The 16,099-nt window shown below is 41.2% G+C and overlaps 2 long non-coding RNA genes across 2 annotated transcripts; one reads left to right on the top strand and one right to left on the bottom strand.

Annotated features, from left to right (window-relative positions):
- On the bottom strand, positions 319-12,054 carry LOC110398786. The gene is made up of 3 exons (XR_002438614.1): positions 11,757-12,054; positions 1,823-1,995; positions 319-990 (listed from the first exon to the last, which is right to left on the bottom strand). It is a non-coding gene; the product is annotated as an uncharacterized LOC110398786 (long non-coding RNA).
- On the top strand, positions 3,280-5,300 carry LOC110398785. The gene is made up of 3 exons (XR_002438613.1): positions 3,280-3,636; positions 3,887-4,056; positions 4,793-5,300. It is a non-coding gene; the product is annotated as an uncharacterized LOC110398785 (long non-coding RNA).

Here is a 16,099-nt window from a genome sequence, read left to right as displayed (position 1 = left end):
TGAGAGTCAGATCTAAAGCAAGACTTACACCATTTGGACATTGCTATATAGCCAGTAGCTAGATAACCAGATACAAAGCTAAAATCCATGGATGGAAAAGTGTGACGGTCAAAAGAAAACATCCTTAAAGGTCATCTGAAATGCTGTGATGTAAAGTGAACTTGTGACAGAAGATAGTTGCTCTGATTTTGCATCAGTGTTTCCAAATATGAATATTTATTCCTAAATGTTCTATTCTAAGCCCATCAGGTTTCTTAGGTCATAAGTCGTGGCTTCTCTTTTGGCAGGAGGGAGGAGAAAATATAAAAGTAATGCCTGAAATACATTAAAGGAACTATTAAAAACATGTTTATGAACTATCATTAATAATTATTATTCTGCATGTTAGGAATAAACACCTAAAAATGACACTAAGCCTGCCATTTCAGGACCTACTTCTCATCTGAAGTCTTACCATTGGACTCCTGCCTAGCACCACCATGAAGTTACTCAATTATTTACATCAGAGTGAGAGTGCAACAGCCTCTTTATTCTTTAAAATCATCCTCCCTACAGGGACTGTTTCTTTTCTGACACCTCCATAATAAAGCAGATTGGTATGTCCATTTGTGTATGTATCATGGGTGATCTCTTTATCAAAAAATGAAAGCATATTTCCTTCCAATTCCTGTTTTCCTTGTGATTGATATTAATTAGGTTTTCTGCAAAGCATGGCTTATCTTGAACTGAACCCAAAGCGAATGAATATGTTTCTGTGCACTAAGATTTTCTTTTCTTGAAATGAAGAATGGGATGAAGATGCTTATCTGAGATCAAACAGGCTTCAGGTAGAGTTTACATCAGCAGCACTTTGAAATTCATTGTCACAGTATAGTTGGTATCAATAAGGAATGAGAATGGTATACCTTGTATTGTGACTGCATTTATTAACTTCTTTCCAGCAGCAAAAAAGGAGAGCTGCAGTGTACCTCCAGTTGCAGACTTTTCTTCCTAAGATGAAAAAGGCAAGTATAGTTCATTATGAAAATTAATAGAATCCCCGAGAAGAGCTAGAACAGCCACTGTCAAAAATAAAGGCTTGCCAATTTCCTCTGAGGTCTAATGTCAGCACACCAAGTTGGACAGAAGTTTGCAGGGCGAGTCCTGATGGCTTTCTCCAGCCACTCACTGTGCCCATGTGTCACTGTGCAATGCCACATGGAGATGTTCAGCCACCTGGAGCTCAGCATCCCCTTGGGTTCAGCACACACCCTTGCCCACTGCCAGGCTGCTGCAATCTGTGGAGCGCCACACTAACAGTCTTCCAGTGCTTGACAGAGCCTGTTTATACCTAATAATAAAGCAAAGGTATGCGCTGATCCTTACATTTTAGGAAGGCTGTAGGTGTGGATGCTAAATCTCTCTTTTCCATGGTACTAGCCAATGTCCTCTGCTGGTGTATTGCAAAAGAGATCCAGTGACTCAATTTAATTCTGTCTTTACACCACACTGATGTAGGCTCATTTTTTCCTTCAGCTTCCCTATAATCCCCTGCTTAGCAGCTCTGCAGCTCTGTCACCCCTCACTGAGCTCTCTGCAGCTCATGCAGCCCATCCAGCCCTCACCCTCTCCTCCGCTTGCTACCGTGCAAACCTTGATATTCTCAAATCGCCTCTCTGCTACAGCTTCACCACTAAGGCACTCATTCCACTGTCAAAATAGTTTACACTACTCTGTTTTGTACGAGTGCAGCTTATCCCATAGTGACACGTTTAAATCCCAGGACAGCTAAAGCCTTCAATACTGTGGCCATGTATGACATGTAACTAGATAGATGCATTACCCAGCAAGCGTTTCTTCTGCTCCAGAACTCAGAGAGAAAAGCTTTTGCCAGCTTCCAGCATCATTTCTTTTCTTCTTCTCCATCTTTTTTCCTTTCTCTTTTCATCAGCATCCATTTGTTCCCTGCACCAGGATTTTTGCCATCACTCCGCCAGTTACAGTAGTTACTAGCTCCTTAATAAAAGAGAATTGCTGCGAATTAGGGCTGCCATCTGGCTTTTATTATGAGAGAATGATGCTTTTCCTATCCCTTATTTTTCTTGTGCTAGAGAAACGCTGAAATAAAGAAACAATATGGTGGTGGCTCTTTTTTGTCACCGAGTCCCAGGAAGGGCCATCCCACTTTACAGCTGAAAGAAGTGATTTAGTCTCCGTGCTAAATCAGTCTTCAACTTCTAAGCAGAGACAGCCAATTGTGCCTAATTGTGTGTGGTAGTTCAACGATATGGACTACTGTTCATTGGGGATTGAGCTGCTCATTTCAGTTAGGACCACAAATTGAACTCAAACCAAGGTCCTTAAGAATAAAGCACGGTGTTTTATACATTAAGTCATTCCTCCTTTCTTACTTGGCCCGTGAAATGAATGAGGGAAAGATTATTTTCTGGGTAAATTGGTAGTAAAACCCTGATGCAGACAGTTCCACAATTTGATTGCAGCCTGACTTCCACTTATTGAATATCACATCAAGCAGTGGTTCAAGGGTTTCATATGACAGCCTTAAAATCCACAAAGTTTTTAAAGGTACTTACTACATTGTGATCAGGTCACAGATCTAAATGTCAGTATTGTATGCCTGATTTGCACATTTCAAAACGATTTAGTAATTTTTTTCATTTTATCTGCATGCATGAAGTGATTTGGAATACAGAAACAATTTGGAATCATATTTAGTTTGTAACAGTTCAATTAACTTAAGTGCTGAAACATGCTTCTTTCTTGGTAACTAGTTTAATTGGTTACTATTGCTTTGAAAGAATGCCTAAAGGGCCAGGGGCAAACTAAAGCCCACTCCAAAGAATCCATGCTCCTGCATAGGCATGTGTGAAAAAAAAAAAAAGAGGCAGCAACCTTTGGGTCACGATATGGTGTATGACTGCCAGTGGAAGAAGAACACGTATCCTGAACAAGAAATAGACTGCACAATGACTGCTTTTCTTTGGCTAGTGTAACCTCCAGTTCCCTTTGACTAATTTTATTACCATTCAAGAAGCAGGAATGGTAGAGCAAAACAAGGTTAGAAAATCTTAATGGTGCTTTATACATTTAAAGCTTGATCTGAACAGTAGGTACAAAGATAAGGTAAAATAATATAGGAGTGATTTATAGGATGTTAACGTGTGACAGTGGTAGAAGTGTCTGTCTAATTAATTTAAGGAAATACCTGCTTTTCTTTTGAAAGTGACTTTTAGTCTGATCGAGCCAGATTTTTTTATTTTTTTACACATTTTCACTTTGAGCTTAGGCTTAAAAATAAAAAAGACATGTCTCTTCAGAGATAGTAAATTATCATGTACCTTAATTCTGTTCTGTCACAGATGAATGAGGAAAAAATTTGCATGGATTTTTGCACCTCTGTATGACTGGAAAGGAATATCTAGGAGATTGGTGAGATTTTTTCATTTTATTTAGCTTTCTTTCACAAATCTCCATCATAGCACAGTGAGCTGGAGAGGACATGCTACTGTAGTTACATATTCGGAATGTTCTAGGCCACAAATGCTTTTGCTGCAATAATGGAGCTGCAGCTTGTTCTAAACACTGCTTAATGCTGAAGGTAGAAGCCAGGACATTCCTCTCAGAAACATGGGGAAGGTAATTTGAGGAGATTAACACTTTCACTGGTTCTCTCCTTATTGAAACTAAACTTCCTCTGCTTCCTTAGGAAGGAACAAACTACTGAGCATGATTTATTCAGCATGTAGAGAACTTGTACAAATATTTATGAAATAATTGAGCAAGAGTTCACCTCGGGTAATGACAAACATCCCTACTGTTGGAGACTGAAGTCTGGCACGCAAAGAGCAGGTCTCATTGCACCTAATCTAATCCATTCACATTTTAGGTCTTTCAATTAGGTTCTGTGTTTCCTACATAGTTAATGATGAGAAATTGGCCCCTCAAGTGGCAACCATTCCCCCCGATGACTGCAAAAGCTGCATGGGGCAAGGAGGCTGGGAAGCAGTGCAAGAATTCCATTGAGTGGGGGCAAGTCAAGGTGCTCAGACTGGTCAGGTAAGGATAGGTAAAATGCAGCCACATCTCTGGAGGTGTATACCTGTTCTTTCATTCCAATTCCTTCAAATACACTTGGATAAATAAGGAAACAATGTTGTCATTATAATCAAAAGTTGTGTATACCCCAGGCTTTCAGATAATATTTTAACAGATGACAATTTCGTAAAGGTGAAAAGATACGATTTGTAATAATAAAAGATAGGGGGTAAACTCTGATTTGTATAAAATTAGCTTGAAAAAAAACAGTATTATGTTAAATATATCCTTAATTCACTATGGAGGCAAATAAGTTTGATACATGGGAATTACAGTTTCTTAATTCTAGAAACTGAATGAAGTAACTTTATTTTGAATGAGTATTAGCTGTAGGTATTTATACAAACAACTGAAATAGCAGTCACATAACTTGAAATGTTTCTTTAAAGATACTTAAAGATGGATTGGTGGATCTCCCATCCTTGGAGACACTCAAGGTCAGGCTGAACAGGGCTCTGAGCAACCTGATCGAGCTGTAGGTGTCCCTGTTCATTGCAGGGGAGTTGGACTAGATGACATTTAAGGGTCCCTTCCAACTCAAACGATTCTCTGATTCTATGAAGAAAAACATTTGATTAAGATCAAAGTTGATTTTCAATTTCCCTCCTCCATATTTCCATACTTTTTCTTAATAAAAACAACTGAGAAATTGCTGTGATTTTTTTTTTAATGAAAACAATGTCCATTTTTTCACCAGAAGACAGACTCAAGAAATCAGTTGATGGACTGCCTTTATCCATCTGTTTTGACCAGGAAAGTTAGAGAGGCCAGGCTTCTCACGGACAAAGAACCGTCACAGAACTGACAGCAGAGATATACCCAAATGCACAAGCTCAGTGAAAATTTTTATCCATCTGAGCATCAGTTCAGTTCCCGGCTTAAGGCACGAAATGAATCCAGGAGTCTGAGGCAGAAGCAATGCTCTGAGTTTGATGAGATTGTAAAATCTTCTGCACATTTTTCAGGAGAAAGAACCACGCCTGCTCAATCATGAGACTGCTTTATGAGATGGGTCAAAAGAGAAGAATAAAGTGAACTGTGCATAAGGTCTTTGGGCACTGAAGAAGCAGATGAGTGTCACAGAAATAGGAAAACCAAAGAGAAAGTGAGGGAGAAACAAGCAGAGGGAACACTGCAGAGATTTTCAACCCATGGTCAGGAAACCCCTCGGATTACTTTCAAAGGATCTATGAAGGACAATTAAAAAGAATAAGTGTACTTGTACTGTTTTATCTTCAATGACAGAGGTGTCCACACCTCCACTGGAGGGGAGGGACTTAGGGACTGAGAGTTGACAAAAACAGAAAAGCTGTTTGTAGTCAACTGCACTTCCAACAGCCCGCTTTCCCCCTTAACCCACCCCTAGTTTTAATTATGATCCTCAGCCTAATATTTGGCCCTTTTTTGCTTATGTAAATGAGGATGTTTAGTGCAAATTAGCATTACTGAAAAACAATTGTCATCCAAATTAGTATTTGGCCTCTCATTTTACACCAAACCGGCTGGGCTTTTTTAGATAAACCCTGAATCAACTTAGCTGCAGCGTTTATGACTAAATGGCTTCATTTTTTGGCAAAGACACCCTCTTTTCCGATTGCATAATGCCAGTAGCAATTCATATCTATGAGCCCATCCTTAAGGGTCAGCTGGGGCTGTTCCTGGGAAAGCTGTTGGGCAGCTCCTTCCAGAGTATGTTTTCAGAATGCTTTCAGTCAACAGATATATAAACATACATACACATACATGTGAATGCTTGTATAAACATATGCATATGTACACCCCACTGGTCTATTCTATCGGACAACAGTAGTTTTATTTTTAATTACTCTGCTAATTGCCTTCATTTGTATATCCACATTTTATCTACATACTGTTGAAAGTAATCACAGTGTAACAAGGAGAAATACAAAGAGAGGGAAAGGAAAACAATAGATGACCATGAAAGGATGCCAAAAAATAATCCACTGGAGGGTTTTAATTTCAGATATCCAGCTGAATGGGTTGGCTGGAGGCTCTGCTCTGCCCCTTTACATGATTGCTACAAAGTTCAGTGAGGAGACAGGAAAAGCCCTTTGTTACATATACCCTAGGAAAACAGGTAAAACAAATATATACTTTCTGTATTTCAAGGTAATATGATGAAAATGAGGATAATGTAACACTGAAGACTTTTGATGAACAATTCACCCTCAAAGAGCACTTAACACACAAAAGAACATCTCTCTAGCAAAGTAACCAAAAGCCTGGAGAAAGAATATGAGCATCTGCAAAGACTTTGTAGTGTCACCAGACAGGTCTAAAATACATAGACTGTAAAGCATGAACGTCTTTGGAACAAACTTGTCTTTGGGATCTCAGCTAAAGCACTTTCTCAGAGCCTGTTTTTCCAGTGATTTCATCAAGGAGGTGATTTCATCAAAAGCTAAAGGATAGCTAGTGCAATGCTGAAGTGATAAAAACACAAGGAAGAGATTGTAAAGCCATTGAAGGGTGCAGTAGGGGTATCTCTGAATCTTTAAATACTTTTTTCCTCAATAACAGGCATTCAGTAGCACTGGACAATTATTTCCCTTTACAGATCTGAATAGAAAGATTTATTAAATGGGAGAGGTAGATAGATCTTATTAAATAAATAGGATTGTGCCACATATAAAGCCAGATATAATCAAAAGAAATGATGTTTCCTACTTACTCCTCAACAGCCACAGTAGTGGCACTCAAAAATAAAGCAAGATTATTTAATGCTGAGCCTGTACGAGACATGCTACAAAGCACAGACTTCATGGTCATTGTATAGGCGTCCTGGGTACTCCTGCAGAAGCCAAAGTGCTCCCACTGTTGCCCGCAAAGCTGTGGTGATTGGAGATGATCTGGGAAGGCTGCGCTGAGAAACCAGCTGGTGCTGTTGTGCCTGACATAAACAGTTTTGGTTTAGAGATGCTACTGATAAGTACCAATGGAAAGTGCTGCAACCAATAAATAATAATAAATAACAAAAATTAAATATAGGAGCTGGAACAAATCCTTACAGTGTCATCACTGTGAATGGAATGTGTTGAGAGAGCCTTTTTCTCGGTTTATGACCAGAGCCTGGAAATGACATATAAAATTCTGCAGCCAAGCACGAATTTAATCACAGAATGAACATATGGAAACAGGAAAAAAAGAAAATCAAACCTCTGCTCAGGTAATCCCTGTTCGGTCACCAGCTATGGTCCTGAAAAAATGAAGGAAGGAGTTAAAAGGAATTCATTAGCTAAAAATATTTGTTGCCATTTATCCTGTTATGGAGTAGCCAATATAACTCCCAGATTTAACAGTGACAGTTTCCTTTAAGTCCAAGTGCTCCCTGACTGTACCGGCACACTGCAAGGCCTGAGGGGCTCTGGAACCTCGGGGTTGCTCCTACACTGTGTTTTGAGGAGGACCCAAGGTGGACTGGAAGCACTTTGGTGCCTATAGTCTTGCGGACTCCAGTTACACAGGGCACCTGCAGAGCAATTTCAGTGGATACTACTTCAGGATGAGCAAAAAACTGCAATGCTGCTTTCTGTCTTTTAACTGTTCATGTGCTTATTGGGTTGAATTCAGAGAGTTTGAGTTTGCTCGTTACCAACAGCTTGTAGAGCACACAAATGACATAAATAATATTATACATTTATAAATGACAGCATAAGAAATAATTATTTCTATTTTAAGCAGCCCTGAATTCAGCTACCACGACTGCAAAAATACAGAAAGCAGCACTTCTGAAAATGATCAGAAGTGCTGCAGTTGCCATGAGTTAAGCAGGTACTCCTGCTGCCATGAATGCCCATGAACATTTTCACACTACAAAGGGCATTCTTTTGATTCTGTTTGTGATGGAGACCCAGGCAGGAAGGCACAACCCAATAATGTCAGACAGGGTGCAAGTGGAAACAGGGTTTCTTGCTGGCCTGTAGGAATTAATTCTTCTGGCATGCAAGGAGGTGGATACAGCCTACAACGTTCTTTGAATGGCAAACTATAATTAGAACTTATGTTTTTTTTAATAATTTTCTAAATGACAAACCCCAGATGAGGAATCTGCATGCTCATGTTTCTTTATAAGGGTTATTGGTATCTCTCTATATACACACATATGAACATGCTTATCTGGAATATGTGCAGGTGTGTGCTTATGCTGGCTGAAGGATGGGCGTGCCAGCAGGTTACTATAGATTAAGCATAACTTAAAATGTTAAACGTTGAACAAGTGCTTTTAAAGGAACCGAAGAGCCATACAACTTTCTTGTAGACTGGAGGAATCATTTCCCTGGCTCCACTCAAACCGGTGTCACTAAAACAGAGCAATGAAAAGATTGCACCATGTTCCCCTCTGCATGCAAGAAATAAATAGTTCCAAGGGCCAGATACTGCCGTTGGCAGTATAAAGCAATAAAGGCAGACAGAACTGGGAGAAAGAAAAAACATTTCCTCTTCATCCAAGTAGAGCCACTCTAACAAGACATGACAATCCACTTTCCCACATTCAGAGGTACTGGAATTGACAATAGTTCTGTAGCAAAGGACATAAACTCTGTGTCAACGGTTTACAGGCGTTAGGCCCGATTCCGTGACAAAGGGGACGGGGGACCCAAGGGCCCACGTCCCGGGAAAAGGGGAAAGGGGAAAAGGGTAGGGAGATGGCCCTGAGAGCAAAGAACAGCGGCAACAATCTGAGGAGAAACAAACTAATTTACTAAATAAGATATCAGAATGCAAAACAACACACTATAATACAATATAATTACAATTTAAGCTGCTAAATCCAATGCAGAGAGAGAGAATGTCCCAAAATCAAGGTAGGCCTTACTCTACTACCGACGATAAGATGGCTGGAGAGCGAGGTGCTGCCAAGACGAGAGACGGGCGGAAAAAGGGACAAGGTCTCGTGATCTGCAAGTTTTTATACTGTGAGCTTTTATCTTTTTCCTCCGGCTGGAAAATGGTAACAGAGGAGCAAAGTGCCATGGGGACTGTAGTAGTCCTTCTCTTCTGAGAACCAGGTACATTCACTACATGATGTTATGATGTGGAGTACCAATAACTGAAAATCATAAAACCATGACACTCTGGAACTGACCATATGTTCTTTTCACCATTTTCTCATTACTATCAAAAGCTGTTACTGATCCTTCTGACCACTGACCACTAACCAGCACAAAACCAGACAAATTTACATGTTCTCTGTTACTCTATATTTTGCACATATTTTATGCTATTGCCTTCTCCAGTTAAACCTAGTGGTTTTTTTCTGCCTGTAGCATTTTGGAGCACTGAATGTCTTCACTTCATGTCATGCGGAGCTGTCCAAATCATAATGTGGCACAGGAAAAAAAAGACCAACTCTAAATCTAAATAAGAATAATGAAATCTCATAATTAACATTTCTATCAGAGGCTGAGAATGGCGTCTATGTGTTAGATGCAATAAACGCAAATACATCAGAATAATCTCCACTCTCATATTAAGATGCGAATCGTCTATTTATTACTTTGAGTATAAACGTTCCATTGCTATTTGCACAATGATTAAGAGTAGTTTTCGGAAAATAAATCTGTTTCTTAATAGTGCAAAGAATGAGAAGGATAGAGAATAAATGGGAGTTTAAGGGGATGCTAAAGTTCTCCCATGAGCTTGGATGAGATTTATGTGCAATGTGAATAAAAAATGTATGACAGCACAGGATTCACTTTGTTGTTGGTTCCTATTCCATTTGTCTAGCCTAACTGTATTCGTTGCCTCTCAGACATGTACTGAGTCTGGCATTGTTGAGCAAGCAAGGGAATAAACTGCCAGTCAGCAACTATTCATAGCAGCTTAACCTCATCCGATCTCATCAGACCCAACACTGTAGAACAAGACCAGTGCCATGAGACTCAAAGTAGAAGCATAAACAGCTACCTGCAATGCTTCTTTTGCTAGGAAGAGGCATTTTAGGAGGATCACTATGGAATTGTCCTATTATTGCTATGCCTTTCCCATTGCTGAATTAACACGTAGATTCTTTAATTACATATCAGCTTTCATACAGTGTCAGCAGCTTAGCAACAGTGCAAGCAAGAGCTGATGGGATTGTGATATATGCTAGATAAGCCTCCCCATGCAGCTTCAGAGCTATGAGGCTTCATGCTCAGTGCTTCGTGACCATTCCCTGTCCACTTCCATTACGGCTTCCAGAAAAATCTCGCTACTGCTGCCTAGCTGAAAATATGCGAAGGTCCAAATCTCAGCCTACTGACACCTCATTAGTTAGATGGACAACTTCTGGAAGGCTGGGAGATAGTACCAAAAATATTGAGCGGTCAAAATGGAGGATTCCACTGCTGCTAGTTTTCTGCCTCATTTCCAGAAGGCATCCTCTCCACTTTGTCTCTATCATGTGTCAGTCCTCCTCCCCTTCCCTAGTAACTTCTGATCAAGTTGGCCCACTTCAGCTAAACATGAAAGGGGCAGAAGCTGTCAGCACATTGCAACCTTACACATTTCTTTTTATCTCACGAAAACAGGGAAGGGACAGAGGCAGAGACACTCTCTGTTACTGCTGCTGTGGAGTGGAAGGCTGCAGAGCCGCCTCAGTGAGATTATTACAAATCAGAGGAGCCACATGGGAGAGCACTGCAGTAAATCAGCTCGGGTATGATCTACCGTTCAAGGAACTATTTGTGGAAGAAAAATTATATTTGTTAGCTGCAGAATTATGCCAGCTGTTGACTCAGCCATTAGGCTGGTGACGTTCCCTGGCAGTGCTGTGCCCGCTTCTCTATGTCTGCCTTGCCACCGTGGTGCTCCCCACTGCACCAGGCCCCTGGCACCACACAGTGTCCCATGGACGCCGTGTGCTCACTGAAAGTGTGCACAGCACTCTGTTGTGGTTTGCATAACTGCCCTGTGTCAGAGGGCACATCTGACCAAAACATTTTGTCCTTAAGGCAACAATGAACAAAATGAATGGTTGAATGCAAGAGGCCAAGGAGTTTCCAGACACTGAGACATGTAACAGTATCACAGGAGAGTCCAAAATACAGTTCCCAAAACATAGTCATCCTCACCTGTTGAATGCAGCTCCTGTACCCAAAACATTTTATCTGCCCAAATCATAACAGGGCTTTCATGGGGACAATCCAGGTCATGGCACAAGGAAAGAAGACAACACAGGCTGTTGCAGCAGCTTTGCCAGGCTGTTGTGAGACACAGAGACTCGTCCAGCCCTTCCTGTCCTCTGCAGAGCAAGAGAAGGCCCATCACCTCCCCAGCCTCAGGACACATCTCCAGCAGTTCGAACATCAGCAGCCCAGAGAGCCAAGAGCTCAGCTATCAGGGGCTCAGTGGCACTTAAGTGTACAGCAGTACATAGATCCTGCCTGTGTAGGGCTAGACATTGCTGTTCTGCCAGCAGTGGTCCCACCAGTGTTGAGATAGTCTTGACCAATTTTCTAGGGAGCAGGAGCAAAGAATAACTAGATCTTTTCCCTGAGGTTCAGAAAAGTCCTAGAACAGTACCATAAACGTCCTTCCTCCTTTGACCACACAATGAAGTACAGCATGCCCTGGGAGCTGGATTCCCTGCTCACCCTCCCAGGTCAGCCAGGTATATACATGCCGGTATGCTCACTGTCTCCTGCAGGTGAACTCACCTCACAGCAAGAAGATGCCTCCCAGCTTCCCAAAAAGAGTCCGGACACACTTCAGCAAAGTATGCCACTCACACAGCCATCGCGCAGTGGGAGCTGAGTCCCTTCTGGAGCCTGCCAGCAGTCTGCGATGGGCAATGCTGCACAGCCATTCATCCAAAATGTCAGCACTGCAGAAGGAGCAGTGGCAGCACTGCAGCAATGCAGTGACGTTTTGTACCCTCTGGCAAACTCGATACATAAATAAATGCGTTTCTATCTAAATTCCATTGTGTGCAGATTTGTACCAAAGAATTGTTGTGATGTGCATCATTATGTCTCATTATGTGATTGCAAGTAACCTTTTGTGTAGCAGACACAATCCACGTAACATGCTGTGTGACCAGTTTACAAAACCAGGCTCCTTCAGAAGGGCGAGTAATTAATCATTATTCAGCGATAGCACTCAGCACTCCACTTCTTGCTGGCAGGAGTGTATTACTGAGGGCATGCCTAGCTGCTACAATACATTATTCATGCAACAGAAAACTACAGTTGTCTGTGGTGTTGTTACAATAAATGGTTAAAACAAAAGCACTCTGTTCGTTTTCAAGCATGGGCCTGGTGCTGGGAATGTGCTTTTTTTTTTTTAATTTACTGCCAACACATTGCACGAATAAGCATAGGCCTGAGTTACAAATGCTGTAGGAAAGAATTAGTGTAAGGCACCAATGTGCGTTTTTCATAATGTTGAAGTCAATAATCCGAGTACAACGAGGAGATCTCTGGAATGCCTTCCCTTGAAGGTATAGCGCAGTAACTTTATGGCCGTAATAATTTTATTACTTTATCAAGCACTAATTTAATAGAGAATGAAATGCACATTTTCAAAAATAAATTGTAGCAAATATTTTATTTGATTAAGAGTCCTAATTGTAATTTGCGTATTGTGCTCGTTAGGACATGGATTTCTTCATGCTTACTTTTGGCTTTCATTTACACCACATCTATCATGACGCAAATTAGGCCCATGTGATTATTTGCATTTGATCACTGTCCACTATTTACACAAAGTGGGGTTAATGCAAGAGGCTGACGAGGGTTGGAGTTCAGTCTGATTTTGCAGAGGCTGGAATTGTACCCCAGCCTTCTGCTCAGCTGCCTTTACCGTGGTGCTTTCCAGTTCCTCTCTACCTGCAAATACAGTAAGAAAAAAGTCAACATAAGCAAATACCACTATCGTATTGTACCTCACCACATACGCCTTCCAAAAAGATACGTTTCATGTCAGGTCTCACCATTTACAAAAGCTATGGGTATAACTATTCCAACCAAAAAGATGAGTGAAATTTCTTTTTAATAGCTTTTCTTTCTATGGGAGTCTTATTTCCCCTGAAACACCACTTAAATTTGGCAGGAGAGCTCAACGCATCAGGCCCAGTCATGTCATGAAGGTTCTTAACATATTTTAAATAGAATCAGAAATTCCTGTGTAAAACTATGATTTCAGAAGCATGTTGAAGGGAAGCTGCAATCATTCAAAGGACACTCAAAGGCTAAACATGCTTTGAGAAATGCGTTCCCAGCTTCAGAAGACTTATTTGTAACTTCACCAAAATTCGTCACTGAAAAAAATAACCTTTCATTTTGCTTTGGGTTCACAGACTGCTCTGATTTTGGGTTGAAGTCGTTCAGCTGAAAAGGCATCAGTCTAGGAATAAACACTGATGAAATGCAACATTTACAATTTATATATGTATGCCATTCAGATGCGGTTTCCATAATTGCATTATGCAGACAGCAGCCACTCAGAAGAGCACACTGTGCATAAAAAGATTCGTTTGGTTTCTCAGCAGAACGGTATGAGGAGAGCAAAGTGAGAGGAAGTGCAGAGGATATATTCACTTCCTCTTGCTGAGGATTTCATTTTCTTTGCTGAGAAGCCTGGTTTCCTTTGTCCCACAGTATGAACAAATAAACCAGTTCCCAGCGAAGACAGGCTGCCCTGTGTCTATCAATAGAATCTATATAGAATCTTTTCCCTTAGGGATTAATTCAACTTTTGATTCAATCTTCCTGAGCTTTAAATTATGATGTTACAAACCTCCAAGGAACTACTGTACTATTTGTGACCTTCTTTATTACTTTCTGCTGTTTGATAAAGTAGAGAAAATTGATTTATAGTTTAGTTTGCTTGTGAACATGGAATATCAATGGTGACAGTAGGATTTACGAAAAAGAAAGGGAAGTTGTATTGTTAAAGCTTAACATAACAGTTTTTATTAATTAATGGTGAAGTACAGTAGAATAACTGCATATTAATCATGAATGAGATTCTGGAAGGAGAATGCTAGTGCTGTATTTACATTTTTCCAAAGTTTCTTTCCAAGAAAGAACTCTCCATAGTTTCTGTTTTCCTTCCCTTCGCCCTGATTATGACCTGTTGGGTGTTCTTGTGTTTTCTGTAAGCATTAAAGGTTAAAGGTGGTACACAAGGCCAAAGTTTTCCAAATAGAGCCTAAAATTAGGCTTTGGTGTCTGTTTTTGGATTCTTAGGCCCCAATCCAGGAGTCTATTTTTATTCAAAGCAGCAGCAGAGCACTTGACTTCAATGGATCTAAAAACACTCGTGCTTAAGTGCTTTGCTGAATCAGGATGGACTTAAGCACAAATGTAAATGCTGTGCTGAACTGGGGCTCTAAATATGTGGCTTGATTTTAAAAGTGCTGAGAGCCAGCAGGTCTAATTGGAGTCAATGGGAGCTGCGAGATGCTCAGCATTTCTGGAAATCAGGCCACTCACTGAGGTGCCTGAGGTTGATTTCAGGTGCTCAGCTCAGAGCGTTCACTGTAGGAGAAAATGTTAACCCAGGAGAACAGGCAATGGAAGGCATGATTTCTTAATAAGTGAGACCTTGATTTTATGCAAAAAATGTAATAATATAAAATGAGGGATGGGGCAAAAAAGTAATACATTTCTGGAAATCTGATTGAGTGGTTTTTGTAAGCATCAAAGTGCTTTGCAAAAATAGGAAACGAATAAACAAATCAAACTAAAAATCCAAGACATAACGGGCAGAATTCATGCCTGGTGCAACTGCAGCAACACTGAAGAAGTACGTCAGGGATGGATTTTGTCCGGCTATGCATTGAGCATTAATTTGATCAGAAACAGCAAGGCAACAATGTAAATTGCACGCAGCAAAGAGCATCAGTCTGAAAGTGCTCTGAGCACCAAGCACAACATTTCAGATCTGAAAATGGTGAAAATGCCAGCTGTAAGCATCACAGTTCCTACTTCGCACTCTGTGCTGTGGGAGTCAGTGAACCTCAAGGAGGTGGAAGACAGCTTTACTCCTCCTGAGTAAAAGGAGAATTAAAGGAAGATGTAGTTAAGTGAGCATGGGGGAAACAATGCGACAAAGGGGAAGACACAGCAGAGGAGGGCTGAGGGTCAGCAGCAAAGCATGGCAGGGAAGGCCTGCCCTCCCCAAGGGTGCATTGCCCCAGCCTCACATCCAAACATGAGGGGCTGCCTGCGTCAAGATCACACTTGGCAATTCATGGCATACTTTGCTATACAGAATGAGAAAACTTCTCAGCTAAAGATCACCAGCTGTGCTAGGCTGTGAGTCAGACCATGGTGCAGGTACCTTCTGGGTCATGCTGTCAAAGGTGAGGGCACTCATGGCCAAAGTATGGCATGGTCAGCTCTGCCATAACATTGTGTCGCTGTTTGTCTGACAGCCTCTGGGGTAGGCCTCCAGTTGTATGTTGGCTATCTGCAAACAAACCTGCCCAAACCGAACCACATCAAACCACACCAAACCACACCAAACCAATTACCTCTCCTTTTCATCCACACCTAAATGAAAGGGCTGTACTCACTGCACTTCTCCATGGAGCCACTGCCACCCCAGTGACAATGCTGGTGCAGAAGGCACCATGCTGCACACTGTGCTGTTCGGGAAGGATTCAGAAAAGCTTTGATTGTCATCCCACCCTATCTGTCTGATCTTCCTAGCCTGTCAGAGAGAGCTGATGCCAAATGAATGTCAGGATGCTGCTATTTCCTAGCAAAGGTATTTGTAATCTCAGGATGGAAGGTACCAACCGTTCTGGACTCATCAGTCCCTACTGCCTGCACAACCTGGATCCAACCATGGCCTTTCATTGCCCACCCTCTCACAACTTCAGCCAGTAACTTCACTCTCCACTGAGCATTTTTCAAAAGTTTTCCCAGAAGGTTTATGTTAGCCCTTCAACAGCCTCAAGCATTTATGGGGAAAAAGCAGGTATCACCTTCCTGCTACTCAATTATTAAAACTAGTGGTTCTGTCCCCTGCCTGAAGTGCAGGTGCAATCTGG

Source organism: Numida meleagris, chromosome 4, assembly GCF_002078875.1.
Source record: "Numida meleagris isolate 19003 breed g44 Domestic line chromosome 4, NumMel1.0, whole genome shotgun sequence".
NCBI classification, from domain to species: domain Eukaryota; kingdom Metazoa; phylum Chordata; class Aves; order Galliformes; family Numididae; genus Numida; species Numida meleagris.
The sequence above is the reverse complement of the archived record's forward strand: the minus strand, read 5'-3'. Positions and strand labels throughout refer to the sequence as shown.